The following is a 16182-nucleotide window of genomic DNA, read 5'->3' as shown; positions in this document are numbered from 1 at the left end:
TAGGTCCAAAGATTGTTTTACAGTGAACATTAGAAATACACTTGTGACCCAGTAACTGTTGCCTCTATTAGATTTAGTGACAGAATTTAAGGGAATGTATCTAAGACTCAGCTGTCCAAACTGCCTATAATAATCTATAACAATTTATTCTTGGATGTTCATATAGAGCTGACCATTGCTTAATGTACAAAAAAGTTAAATGGTCATCATTTTCCAACAGGTGACAATTGCCCCGGTACCAGTTTAATTTCAAATGTATTCATGAACGTATTTGAATACAAATTATACATTGTTCTTTAAGATAAACTGAAAAAAGTTAATTTAACATTCCTCCAGTACATCTTGTGGTAGGAAAGAACCAAGATCACAAAGATTAATTGGTACAGTATGTTTTTTTAAAAAAACTAATAATGTATTTAGAAACACAATGTTCTTGTAACTGAAATAATTATACACTTTTATAAAATGCTTATTTGTTGTATAAATATTGTATACAGTACATATTCTAACAGATCCCCCTTGAAACAAAATTATGCATCTTAAGAGCTTTATTCTGTCAATATTGTTTTAATAAGATTTATTAAATGTATTTATTATTATTAACATTTATTACTAGCATTTCAAGCTCAGTGTTTCTTGTTTTCTATTCACATTTTTGCTACCTGTATGTAAAACTCTTTATGCGCCTACATTAAACATCATCTGCCAAGTGTTTGGCAAGTGGTTAATGTTGTCTAAGACTTGCTGATCTTCAAATCAGGCATTGCTGCTGGAAGGAAGCAGGTTCAAACAGAAAGACTGACTTCTTAACACTGTTTTTTTTTTCCTTTGATAAGATAAAGGATTCGAGTGGCACAGTTGTTAACATTGCTGCCTTATAATGCTGGATCCTGGTTTCTTTTCCAGACCTGGGGTGCTCTCTGCATGGACATTATGTTCACATGGGTTTCCCCTGGGTGTACCAGGTTCTTCCCACAGTCCAAAGACATAATGGTAGGTTAATTGGCTTCTGGGAAAATTGTCCCTGGTGTGCATGTCTCTGTTTCTGCATCTGTGTCTTTGTGTGCTCTGCAATGGGCTGGTATCTCATCCAGAGTGTACAGTACCTTGCCTTGCTTCTGTTGCTTGCCGAGATAATCTTTACTCCTCCGCGACCCTAAATTGGATGTAAGAAAGTGGTTGGTCCGAGATCAGATTTGAATCATATACTACATGCATCACAAGAATTCAAGCATTTCCCTAGCCACCATCACCAAACTGGCACAGTACATTGAAAATGGAATCAAAGGAAGACCAATTTTTGGAGAGAAATGGAGATTAGAATGGCCCTGCCTACTGTATACAGAAAGTGGAAAGGGAATGCTTCACAGTGGACTCCATAGGGATAAGTGGAGTGGGATGGTGGAGTGAGGTTGAAATGAGGAAAGCAGCATGCGTGACATCTCCACATATTACTGTTCTATTCAGAGTTTACACTGCCTGTTTTGAAAGTGGTCTGTGCAGAAAAGAGGAGCACTCCTACTTGTCTGTTAATGAACTACAGTAGCTTTGCAGGCTGAGCTTGTTACGACCAGCAATCAGAAACCTGTTACCAGAAAATGTTCTAACCAGTCCCCAGCACCGGCTAATTCCACAAAGCACGTGTTAATCAGTCATGCTGTATGTTTTCAGAATGTGTTCAAATAATCAAATGCTGATTTAAATGGGATCTCCTCTTGATTGCAAAAATGAGACAGTTTGATAGCCAAAAAACAAATCAGTGCATTGACTTTCCATAAACCCACTTTACAAATGGAACTCATTGAAGTAATCAATTTTTGAAACTCAGAACTGACAAGCAAAAAAAAAGTCTAAACAACCATCAGCCATCAGTTAGGACTAGAGATTTAGAGCAGGGAATCCTTGTAAGTTCTCTAATCTCAGAAAACATTAATTAATCAGCATAGGAACTGTGATTGGTTCTACAATTAGAAATGAAATGTATAGATTTTATATGCAAATGAATATGTTGTTGCAATGTAAGTGAAAGACAATTAAAAATGGATATATGATTTACAGTTATTTAAAAAAAAAACATTTCATTGAGTGAATTAGAGCAACAGTGTCTGCCTGAGGTACTGGATTGATTTATTTTGCGAAACCTACATGTTATTATTGAACTGCACTCAAAAGATAAAAAATAGCAATAGTCTGCAAACTCTCAATAACATACAAAGGAAATGTCGGAGCTTGACACTTGTGAGGGGAAGTCCTCTTTAAAAATGCAAAAGAATAAAAAAATTGGAGCACAGATTTATAATACCGTTCAAAGTCCATTCAAAGATATGTGCATTCCTCAATAAATCAAATAATAATAATTTGAAAGCATTTAAGTAGTTATTAATGAATCTAAAGATATAAATGGTTTCTGTTTTTGTTTTACAAAGACAAACAAGCATTGTTGTAATTGATTGTACACAGTAATTGGCGCCAGTTAATCTAGTAGATACAGTTTATCTGACAGAGAATTCACTCTCAGTGACACAGGACATGATGAAATGTTGAAGTGTATTTGAAGTGAATGTTAAAAATACATGGCTGGGTCTGTCTCAGATTATGTCAGTTACATGATCAAGGCACATAATGACATTTATTGAGGCCTGTTGTCAAATTCCTTAGTTCTTGCGAGTAACATACAGTATGAGCACATGCAGTAATTCTCAGAAAGCTGACAAGCTTGATGCAGCTGTGAAAAGAACTTTAAACATTGTCCAAAAAGGAATGTACAGTATGTTTAAAAAACATTGAGAGATGCAGTCTAACAGGAAGCCTGTTCTCTAATCATTTGGATGCCTTTTGAGCCATGTACAACACAGGGTGACACTTGGTTTTCTGTTTCAAAATACTATTCAAAATACATTGGTTTTTAACCAAGCTTTTGGTAGAAATGGACATTTAATTGAATATGGTGGCATTAAACGGGGCATAATCATTGCTGAAGGATGTACATCTAATGTGGTTGATCTAGTAGAGTGTTTTGAGAGTCATAAAGTTAGAATCCACAAAAGACATAATACAACTGCAGAATCCAACAATGTATACCAAGCATTTCCACAACAGATGCATATCACAGATAGTTTACTAAACACATTTTGTGTTAAAAACTTCAATGGAGGTACGGAAGAATTCACGGCATATTGAATCAATAAAAAAAAGAAAACCTGCTTCACTCCAGAAGATTTCTCAAAGTAGCAGTTTGAATGTCGATACTCTCTCATTAGACTCTTTTCCAGGTTTTCATCATGATTGTAAATCCAAAGTAGAAAAACATACAAAAGAAAATGGCAATAGAATGTAATTTTTCCAAAATTCAACAAAAAGAGTGAATATTTCAATCCAAATATAATAGGTTTTGATTTTCATTTGGGACACTAGAGCATAGAATAACAATATTCACATTAAAAATATGTCTTACATGATTTGCAATTCAGCAAAATGAAACATTATTGGAAGGCATTTTCAGGATACTGTACACACCAAATTAACAGACACTGGAGGTGAATGAGAAGAAGTTCACACACTTACAGTGTATAATATTAAAGAAACTCAAATGCCATACAACACAGACAGTAGATCAGCAAAGTAAGAAATTCCTATGAGAAATTAATATTTTCATCAAATATTTTATTGACATATACTGTAAGTAAAATAACACGGAGAGGAAACCATCAGTTTGATTGCCTTCACTGCCCTTCCTTTAATTAAGTTAAGAGACTTACTGTAGTAACAGGTTCCCTATTCCACTCTCCTAATAGAAGGTATCTAGTCTTATACTACACTGTAGCAGATAGGAGGAAGAACTAGCACAAGGTAATGATGACACTTTTTTTACTGTGCTACATTTATCATTTGAGGACGAACATAAAAAGCTCACTTATTTAGGAGATTTATCTCCTCTTACACCTATATACTGTATGCTCCAGGACAAAGCAGAAAAATCATAGTTTATCAGAGACTAATTCCAAAAACAAAAAAGGACTGAATGATGTATTGAATGAGTAAAGTAAAAATAGCAACTGCTATGTGAGAATGGAGACTCAGAATAAAAGCAATAAAATTGAAACCCTCAACATTGCACTTTAAAAGGGTAGTGCTACCTTCTCCATCCTCAACAGCAACAGTAAGACTTCAATTTGGGAACTCAATTGGGAATCACTCCCTTGTCGTATATGTAAGACATCTGACATAACTCAAAACACTCCCACGCACACATATGTGATGAGTGGAGCTCGACTATCAGAAATTCATACTGTTAATAAAGCCTGAGGAATGCACCTTGTCCTACAACTGTCAACTCTCTCACTCCTAATCAGTCGCAAATTGTCTTCCTGGTATTTGTATGTTGAAGATAAAGAGCAACTGTCGAAACTTCTAGTTTACGCTTTATATGTTAGAACAGCTAGAAAATTCCACCCTAGTGGAAATTCTTGGAATAATACTAGGATATTGTAGCACAAAGAATGCTGTATAAATGGAAATTCTTAATTGAAGTTCATTAGGGATAACAGTAGATAAGCCAGTCCCACCCAGCTATTCTAAATCCCAGTCATTACAGACTTTTGCTATATATGGAACTCTTGCACACACCTCACATTTGTTTGCAGTCATCTTACCTCCATCCCATCTCCACCTTTGCCGCTACTGCTTGGTTAACTCCTCTCTCTGAATGGAGGTCAAGACTCCCTGTGTTACAGTCCGCAGGCTACGTCGTATCATAGTAGGTTAAGCCTAAAAGTTATTAAACGTAAATGGATTCGCAAAGCATCTGTTTCTTGGATGTCGTTATTCCTTGTGATATGTAAAATTAAAAATCTAAAACCTCATAAAACAATAAAATGGAAGATACATACAGTACTATATAGTTAGAAATGAAAACCAACCAAGTTTACATAGTTTTCTATATTTCCCTGGTACTGTATGATGGTTGTGGAATGCCCAATGCATAAAACATAATGCCAACATATATAACGACAAAAACATGTAGATTCATGACAAAATACACTGGTAGTGCGTAGAGTGTGAGGAGTGTTCCAAAGAGTATTATGTTTTTTGTTATATTTCAAGTCTATTTTTAACGTATTCACACATAACGACCACATAAGGCTTTATCATTGAAATGAAACTGAGGAGTCAATGAAATCAAGCAGTAAAAATATTTTTCATTTCTAAATGTACATTAAAATTTTCATGTTACGAACAGGTGCCGGATCTGTGCACGGAGCATGGACAGACTCATTTTGTGAGGTACTAGAGCGGAGCTCTTGTGAGTTCTGACACAAATTAAGCCCAGGCTTATAGGCCTCGAAGATTAAACCTAAGATGGTGGTACTTTTTCTTTAGGAAGGTGGAGCTCAATTGAAGTTTCTTTCTTCAAATCCATTGAATGAGAAAGATCTTTAGTCAAGCATAGTTCTAATACTAAGCCTACCTCTCGGACCAGTCAGCCATTTGCTATACCAGTAACATGTTTGGCCATTTGTCACACCAGTCTCCACCTAATTGTACCTCCCACTCCAAAGGAACTAGTTCAGTATTGTAGTTAGGGAATGTCAGTACCAATTTTCTGTTACTAGCCCACCTCAAAGCCCACCCCAACTACCTCTCAGTATATCCCCTAGTTCCAGATTCGCAAAAGACTACTGATTGGTGGATAATTACTGAGAATACTTTAAACAATCCAAGGTTGCCCTTAGCTTCTCAAATTGACATAGGCTCCATCTGTGTTTAACTCTGGTTACTGGCCCGTATTGACCTTTTGGTATATAGTAGAATGCTCAATTACTATATCATAATAGACATTAATGTAATTAGTATACACCCTAAAACGCAATTTAAAATAATAGGTTAAAAACATTGAAGCAATTGAGCACATTTCTCAGCTGTACAGAAATTTATTTGCGAAAAAAATGTTCAATAAGCAGAAAAAAATAAATTTAACAATGCTAATCAATAGCTTTAAATATGCTTTACCTATATATACTTATGGTAATAGTAAGTGAATGAGACCATTCAGACTGAAATATTTTTTTCAGTATTTCAGTTCTTGGTTCATTCTATGAGCATTTTATATGGGAAGTATACTCTAGCTGTTTGTAACAACACTATGCCTTACCTTTGTACCTCTGCCTTAAAAACTGGTATGACAGATGATCTTTTGGAATTTTCATTGGTCTGTCTTCACATACCTGCTACATTTGGACTCCCTCTGGGCTTCTATCTCTACCATTGGTCCCCTTCTGGGGAAGTCTGAGTGAACTCCTTCGTCCTTAAGATATCTTGATGCAGATTCTCTGGTTTCTGTCTCTCACACACACATATAGTGTGACTCCAGAAGCTTTCTCAATCGTTTGATTTTCTCACAAACTCTTCTACACCTGGGAATGGATTGTTCATTCTGACTCACTCCATGATTCCCGGTTCTTTTTTTTTTCATTATATAAATCATTATTAAGCTCACCCATAGATCAGTGAGTCTCTCAGGCCTGTCAGTCAACCCAGCCTGTTGATTACAAAGCATTCTTGCTTATGTACAGTACCTCTCCACATCAATAATGTTGTTTGAAAACTAAAAGTAAATGTTTTCAACATAAAAGGGAGTGTACAGTATTTTTAGTTGATCCTTAGTATAAGCATAGTATAAGATGTACCCGTTAATTAATAAAAGCTAACTCCGAATTTCTTCTATCCTGTTGCATGCAGTATTCCAGCATACAAAACTTCTTAGAAGAACACTTTGTCAAAACTATTATAAACCCTGTTAAATAAACAGGATACATTCATAAATATATAAAATAAAAATCCTGTTCCACTGTTATTTGGGTAGGTTTTATGACTGAAGAAGACACTAGGCATGACACGCAAGACCTGGCATTTCTCAGTGGCATGCTGGTAGGTATCCGAACGTTGTATATTTTCTCTGTACTCTTGAAGTGAAATTGCCATCCTCGTGGATTATCTGTATCACACACCCCAGTGATTATTTGCCTCTGCTGCTCTCCCCTTGAAAAATAGTCCTTGATCTGTAAAGGTCTCTTCCTTGCTTGCCTGCAGACAGGTCTCGTTCAAGTGTTGCCATGAAAGTGTAATGGGAGGCGGTGCAGGCTCCCACAAAGCGTAGTTCAGGACTCTATGCAGATGGTATAATCCGGAAGTAAGTGAAGAAGGACAACAGGGAGGAGACAAAGAGGATTAGGATGGGTTGACAGACAAGGGGGTGTGAAGATGGTGATCCAGTGCTCAGGGGGCATGGTGCAGGCAACCAAGTTCAGACAGTCCAAGGGGAAAATCCAAGGGCGCAGTCCAAAGTCCAAAACCATCCAAGACGAGACAAAACATGGTTAAAATCCAGAACGGGATCCGGAACAGGGACAGGGAATAAAACCAAGGTAACGAGGCCAGGCACTCTGAGCCCCAGACTCAGATGGTCAGGGCGCCGTGACGAAGCCTATGCCGTCGGGTCTTTTCTGGACCCGCTGGTAGGAAGGCTTCCAGGCGTCCATCTCCCAATGCTGAGCCAGGAATAGCGAGAGCGCCAGGCTCAAATAATGAGGGACAAACAGAGGGTAGGTGCACGTAATCAACTAAAATATGAAAGGGATGGAGCACCCTTAAGAGAAGGGGGATTGCAATCGCAACCGAAAGCATCCACTGTCTGGGGATCAGACTGTCCAACTGTCTTTAGGAGTTCAGGGGGATAAATTTAACAATGCTAATCAGTAGCTTTAAATATACTTTACCCGCTGTCACGGATGTTGGAAAGGTGAAAATAGACCCTACGCGTAACGGCGAGACAGGGGTTAGCCTGGGCCCAGCTGTTCAGGAAATGCCGTATAGAACCCTTGCCCTCAGGCCATGGACAGGAGTGACCTGGTGCTAGGCGGGTCTCAGGACATCTGAACCTCAATGCTGAGTGAGGAGCAGAGCAGAAGCCGGAAGTAAATAGGCTACACAACAAGACACACCAGAAAGACATGAATAATCACAGGGAACAGGAATTGTAAGGATAGGGAATGAGCATTTGCACCTCTTGCTTGAGAGTGTTAAGTCAATCAAGCATAACAACCACTAGTCTGAGGCAAGGCCCTCATTGGGTGTCACATGTAACTGTGTTCTGCTACTGTAATATTTTTGATCGACAGTGGTCATAACAATACCTCCTTAGTGAAAGAAGGAAGACGACCAGCCAAGTGATATCTTACTTAATTTGTATCAAGGCTTAAAAAGACGAGAATGCCAAACCAGTCTCATACTGGTTGAGAGACGGAAAAAAAATGATTAGATTCCTTTTCCTTTTGTTATGAAAATAAAGTTGACACCTTTGTCTGAGAGTGGGAGGATGAGGTTCATGAAGGAAAAAAAAATAATCATGTTTTTGTCTTCGAAATCAATTTAATATTGTTGTGCACCTTATATTATAAAGGGAGTTATTTTACCCTAGGCATCAGTTTGGATTAAATTACTATATGTGTATCAAAATGTTTGAAAAGCTGCAGGTTAATACACAGTAACCAGGTACAGACTAATACAGACCAGATGGCTAGACCACTTATCAGACAGGAATACTCCAGAAGATGGGCAGCAGGTCATGTGACTGTGTGATATACATGTAGAAGAGAATAATGTAAATGACAAGAAAGGAGAGATTGAATCACCACTTATAGCCACATTTTGCTGACAGGCTGAAGAATCCAGATCCTAGAGCCCAGTGAAGGCTCGGAAAGAGATGGGAGCTGACGGGAACTGCCGAAGAAGGACAGAAAGCAGAAGCTGAGATTGCTGAGACAGGATTAAAAGTGGTAGCAGATGGGACTGACCAGTGGAAGAAGGCAAGTGCAGCTATCAAGGTTGATCCAGGCAGGGTAGCTGTGCCGCCATGCAGAGTTGCAGGCTGGAGATTCAGAAACTTGTCGCTTGTCTGGTGCTTGGCTGAAAGCAACAGGGTGCAGGTGTAGCAGAGCTAGTTCAGATATGGTGACGTCATCGCCCTCACTGCGCGTCGCAGGGACCTCAGCTGCCTGGGCTGAGGGAGGTCTCCTTTAGCTCATGCGGCTGGTTCCCTGTTGCGTTACGCCGGAGACCCGGGTTCGTGCCCCAGGTGCTGCGGGACAGAACAGGGTGGCGGAGGGCACAAGCCCACGCAGAACCGCAACGGTCACACAGGCAGGCAGGCAGAGGGGTTCCAGATACACGGAAAATCTCTCGGGCAGAATTCAGGCTAAGAGTCCTTTGGAGATGCAGGTTAGTAAGCGTTAGAGAGCACTACCCAGGTTGGAAAGTAGCTCATTGACAGAGCACAGGATCAGTGGCAGAGCAGTGTTTCAATATCCTGGGCTTGATGGAATTAACACCCATTAACTGGTGGATGATGGTTGGGACAACTGAACAGGCCCTTGAGCAAATGCGCACAGTTTCTGAGAAAACTCTGGGCTGTGATCTCTCGCTCGCTGCAACAACCACTTGTTGAAAAAGATACTGGTCACCGAAGGAATTTAGACTACATTTAGATAAAAAATTTGAAGGCATTAATATGGAAGCTTATTTGTGCCTCAGAGAAAAAAATCTCATTTATATGAGATAGAATCTCATTTATATATGAAAAGTATCTTGTTTTCCTTCGTGTCACTAATAAGCTTCCGTAAAATATGCTTCCGTACATTTTTGTATTTGTGGAACTATTTAATTCTGAAGGAATTAATTTTCAATCCACCAGACTGTTTGCCTCTCTTGTTTATTTGGATATACTTTTGTCTTCTTTTTAGCATCTGTTTAGATGCACCTGCATAGATTTGTTATATGAAGCTGTTCTTTTTAAACTTATAAAAAAATTATGTCCACTTCCAAGTGGATCAGAACCTTATGGATAATTGTGGGCATAATGCAATGGGTTTTAAAAACTCATTCCTATTGTAAGTACTAACCTATAAATGTTTCTGTGTTCTTGTGTTAGTTTAATATACAGTATCTTTATCTTATGAGCTATTGTCTCCAACAACGTATTCATAGAACATTAAAGAATCTGCACACTATAGCCATATACAGTATGAAGAAAACAATGTGAAGGTATCAATGAAATATCAGGTGGGTAGCTGCGTCAGCATGCGTAGGCTGCAAAGGAACAAGTAATAGGTTTATTCCATGCTGAAAAAAAGAAGAAAGAGAACACAACGTTTCGGCCGTGGAGCCTTCTTCAGGTGTGAGAGAGACAGGGCAGTAGGCAAAGGTAAAGTAGCGGGAGAACAAAGGTTGGGAGGGAGGAGGAGTGAGAGGCGGGAGCAGGGGACAGAAAGAGAGGCCAATCAAGAGGTGTGAAGTCAGAATGGGTGCAGAGAGGTGTGAAATGAAACTTCCAATGAATGGAGAAAATTGTTCTTTTATGTTCTTATGTTCTTTTAAATTTTCTCCATTCATTGGAAGTTTCATTTCACACCTCTCTGCACCCATTCTGACTTCACACCTCTTGATTGGCCTCTCTTTCTGTCCCCTGCTCCCGCCTCTCACTCCTCCTCCCTCCCAACCTTTGTTCTCCCGCTACTTTACCTTTGCCTACTGCCCTGTCTCTCTCACACCTGAAGAAGGCTCCACGGCCGAAACGTTGTGTTCTCTTTCTTCTTTTTTTCAGCATGGAATAAACCTATTACTTGTTCCTTTGCATCAATGAAATATCCTCAGGTTATTATTAGGTTGCGGTTAGGATTCAGACTTTCTTCAAAGATTTAATGTAACCTTCCACTCATTTGAAGGGAAAATAGAATACCAACTATACCAAAATATTAGTATAGTTATTATTATACTATTAATATTAATATTAATAATTAATATTATTCACTATGCCAAAATATTAGTCTGAAATGACCAAGCAACCTCACAAGATGAAAAAGAATATATCAATAATTGCTAACTTCTTTTTTTGACAAGTATTCTACTATTGGAAATTTTGTGTTGAATGGTGTTCTCAATGGGCATGGATTCAGGCTTAACTAGGCCTAAGATTTCAGAATACCCAATATTTGTAGCTTCATTTGTTAATATGCCTACACTGTATATTGAATGTAGAGATTGAAAAGTATAATCACTTCATTGCAAACATTTGGTTTTAGGGAATTTTAGACATCACCCCATTTTAAGGCAAAGCAGTGGACATAGCCGTATATGGAAAAAAAATCTGAAGATATCAATGAAATATCGCTTATCTTACATTTAATTTCTGTCCTAAAACACAACCATGCAATCAGAAATTGTCTACCTTTTGTGGGAATGCTAACCCAAGCTAAGGTTTGGGTTAGGTTAGGGTTTTCCAATAGTTTCCTCAATCTTCCACTCATTTTTTGTCTCGTGTTCTGTTAATGGAAATTTCATTTTGAATGGTGTTCTCAATGAGCATGGTTACAGGCTTAATTAGGCTTACGACAAAGAATACCCAGTAAACTTTGTCTTCATTTGATATGATGGCTGTACATTCAATACCAAATTCAAGAGTTTGAAAAGCGTAATCACCTTATTTTTAACTGTTGCTTTTAGGGCATTTTAGACAACATCCCCTTTCAGGGCAATGCAGTGTATACTGTATACAGATACTATATATAGGTCATAACAAAAATGTGGATACAATTGAAATATCACCTTTCTTAAATGTAATTTCTGTCCTAAAACACAGTCATGCCACCTAAAATTGTCTATGTGTTGTGGGAATCCTAACCCTAACCGTAGCTTAGGATTTGCATTAGGCTGCGGTTAGGGTTCAGACTTTCTTCAAAGAATTAATGCAACCTTCCACTCATCTGAAGAGAGCATAGATTTCTCTATATCAAAATATTAGTCTGAGATGACCAAGGCACCTCACCAGACCAAAGAGAATGTATCAACAATTGCTAACTTTTTTTGACAAGTATTCTGCTATTGGAAATTTTGTGTTGAATGGTGCTCTTGATGAGCATGGTTTCAGCCTTAACTACAGTAGGCCTAAGATTCAGGAATATCCAATAACTTTGGCGTTATTTGTTAATATGCCTACTGTATATCCTTACACAGCATTTCATGACTGGTGGAGGCGTGGTATCATTTATGTCTTATAAATTGCTTGTACTTAAACTGGTTTTGGGAAAGACTGTTATTTTAGTCATACTATTTAAACATTTTAATCTTCTTTTCAAACTCTTCCACTGTGCCACTTTTACCCTCCTCAAAGCAAAATCTAGCTCCTTGACATACTGACGCCTATGGCAGTGCTAACTGAGAATACTGGGGTTTCAAAGCTTGATTGTTTGTAGGTATTAGAGAAACCATTCAGATATGATTGTTTTCATCTACTCTTTAAAACAATGGATACAAGACATTGGAAAATATCTTCTTTCCATCTGACAGTTTTGCTAAACAATGGAAAACTGTTTTCATTATACTTACTGTAGCTGCTTTAATGCCCATCATTTTTTTTTCCTTTCGGTCATTATGTACCCAGGTGTCTTTTATAAAGGATACATAATGCCGTATACATTTACTTGTGTTCCTCTGTTTTGCCTTTTTTGCAGTCACACTTTATTTGCCAATCAATTCCTTTACTATCTACCTTTAGTTGTGTTTTATGTAATATATGTAATAAAGACTAACAAAGCTGACTTGGGGTTTTCATTACTGTTAATTAAGTTATTTAAAATATTATAGTTAACCTGAATAGTTCTAGGTTTCATAATCTTTGATACTGAATAAACCTATTATATTCTATTCTAAAAACTCTAACTGTATTGATCTCATTTTGTTGAACGCCTCTTCATGAACAAGACAACATTTCTTTCATCTGTATTATTAGTTTTTACTCATTGACAGTCTATCTTAATAGAAACCCTCACATTTAATGTACTAATAACATGTCTTTTGTTGATATAATACTAATGAGGTGTCTTTTTGCTATGCACTCATTCATTTCAGAGCTTCTGAAGACAATAATCAATACAACCTCCTTCTATTAGCCTGAGAAACATTTCAAAATATAAGAAAACCTTTATCTCTACTTGGCTAAGAGGACTGTGTTGCTAGGAGATAAGAGAGAATTGTCACAGAATGAGCAATGCAACAAATATTTAAAGATAATACTTGTCAATAAACTAGTTTCTTGTGAAGCAATTTGACATTTTTTCTAGTTAAAATAGTGAAAAATAAAAAGTATACTGTATATTCAAAAGCCTTATTTAAATAGCAATGCTTCGTCCATTTTACATGGTATGCCTCTACAGTATACAGTATACTGTAACTGTAGTTCATTCACTTATAAATAGAAGATTTATAAAGTTGATGTTAAAATAACTGTATTTATACACTAGGTGTATTGTATAATTATAGCTGTATAGAGTTGAACTCTGGATTGTATCACTGTTTATAGTGTTTAAATACTAACAGGAGCTCATTTGGCCCATCTACATTTCCAGGAATACTGCTCTGGGACTTACTGCATTAAGGTATTATTTGCTCATTTGTATCCCAACCTTTTAATATACAGAATTAAAATGCTTTTGAAAATAATTAAATTTATCTTCTTAAATTGGGATTAAAAAGGTATCTGGAGAAAACAAAAAAGATTCTGGACCAGGTAACATCTTGCAATATTCCAATACATTCACTGTTAAATTGCACATTATTGGAAATTTTGCAACTTAATTGTCACACTAAACTCATTCTGTGAAGCCTGTGACCCAATTGAAAATGATTTTCAATCCAATTCTTCAGTCAGCAGCCTGTGAACGATGTGAGCCAAGTGAATTTGTCAGTCATTTCAAAGAAGCATTTAGCTATGAAAGTGTGAGCCTACAGTAACTATCAAGCTAATTGTGAGCATGATCTTGAAGTGAATGTATTAAACAAAAAAATTAAAATTAAAAGGTGGACGTGCAGAATCGGGAGGGTTAATAATGATTACTTGTAGAAATAGTCTGCGATCTTAAACGATTCATTACCCCCAATTTAGTAATGTAGTATGATTAGTTTTAGATTACTTTTGGAATCATCTCTGTCTCCATTTTGGATTCCTTCATGGATGAAAATGATTGTCTTCTATCATAGTTGTATGAACAATGAAACACAAATCAGAGGAGACAAGTGTAAAATAAGTGGAAGCACATTTAAAACTGAGAACAAGGAGTACTTATTTTCCCATGGAGATGCGGCAGTACAGAACAAGCTACCCAGCCATGTTGTTGAAGCCAGTGCCCTGGCTTGCTGAGATACTTGGATCAAATTACAGGAGGCTGCTAGCTACTGTACCTAATGACCCAGATAGTTTTCTCATCTTATGTTGGGTTGTTATCATATTGTGTTGAGTTACTTGCAGCACATTCCTCCTCAATCTGTACAATAGTGCAGTCCTGTGAAATAGTTTCTTACATGTTGGTGTTGATATTGTACATTTTCATGTAGGAATATGAGTGATTTTTCTTCCCTTCTCTTGGGTGTATGCCATGGCTGAGCTGGTAGAAAAAGGAATTGCTTTGAGAGCCTGGAATTAGGCATCTGTATTGAATGGCTGAAATTAATGTCAGATGGGTATTGCCTCAGTGCTTGTTGTGTTTGTTCATGGGAGGATGCTAATGTTACTTTGACTAAATTTCAGACTGACTGCATTCAAATTTCCAAAAGAAACATTGGTGATATTTTTCGATCTTCTGTGAATTTGTTGATGTCAGAGATCTCTAAAGTGGTGTGAAGATGATAACAGCTCAAAAAACATGACCTTTGTTTCAGATGTGATATCATAATGCTAAAGCCTGAAAGCTTTTTCATGGAGGACACTTGTTTTCTGACTATTAGGAGTCATTTCAATTTTCTTGTACTGTATGTCAACAAATGTCTGAAAGTCAGCCTACACTACAGCACAATGGAGCTCGACAGCTTAAATTAGGTTGGCCTTTGATCTGGATTGGACATGACTGAAGTTAATTTACCTACCATTTGGTAATTTAGCTGTACTCCACTCCAGCTTGGAGCTAGGTATTGGCCCAATGTATAATCAGAAGCACAATTACTGATAAGGGTGTTGAGGCATTGAGAGGCTTGCGATGAATCAATTGCATATTATCATACAGTAGGTGAACCACAGTGACACATTCTGGGAGTCATTTGTACTTCAGAAGGCTTTTGTGATGCCAAACAATGCCATATAGAACAGCTAATTGTTTCATTCAATTTGTACATACCTGGCAAGCACTGAAGGATATGTCGTTTGTGCCACAAGATTCCTCCAGAATGTGTCCTTTCTACATGAACAAAACTAGCTATTTTCAACATGAATTACTTTAAAATGAAAAAAAGGTACATTTGGTGAAGGGGGCAATTCTGTATAATAATATAACATTCCCTTTCAAAAATTATATTTTGAAACTGCACAATATAATGTCAATTAAGTTTTGATCAATTCCACACTGAGGACATGATGTTACATATTCATTAAATGCATTAGCATCAAATATTGTTGAATATTTGAAGGAATATTCACAAATAAAAACAAAAAGAAGTCAGTGATCTGACTTTAACAGAAAAAACAGCAGGCTTTGTGATCTATTTTTGATCAAATTATTATACAACTTGTATGAGGGGCAAATGTCAGAGGGAGGGGGCTTTGGTTTATGATTAATTTATATTCAGTAATGCAAAACTGACATTTGTTGTATTATTTCAGTCTTCTTCCAATTTCCACGCCTTCAACTGGGCCCAATATACAATCACCTTCCATTTCCGAAGAAATACGTATCTAAACAAGGGAAGGAACATTCATTTATTTCTTTAATCAGTTTGCAATCAGTTCTTTTGAATATCTCTGTTTGTACTACTGATTATGCTTTCCAATCCCACATCCAAAATAAATTGGTGGAGTTTGTATGGGAGCTCCTACTTGTTCTTTTGGGGTTCTGACAACTTTGGGATTAAAGAAAGGTTACTGTTCACTCAGCCAACCTCATTCTCTTATTATTATATTATAAATATAGTGGAACTGCTGAATACCAAATAAAAGTGATCAAAGTAGCTCCTGGGATGCATACATATAAATGAAAAGTTTTATAGACATTATTAACTAATGGCTGCAGAGACACCAGATATAATTCAGTGATTTTAATTAATATGCAAAGCAAAGGCAGAATGAAATAGTGTGGCATAATTAAT

The sequence above is a fragment of the Atractosteus spatula genome, chromosome 1 (assembly GCF_055471065.1).
Source record: "Atractosteus spatula isolate fAtrSpa1 chromosome 1, fAtrSpa1.hap1, whole genome shotgun sequence".
NCBI lineage: Eukaryota > Metazoa > Chordata > Actinopteri > Semionotiformes > Lepisosteidae > Atractosteus > Atractosteus spatula.
Note: the sequence above shows the minus strand (reverse complement) of the source record.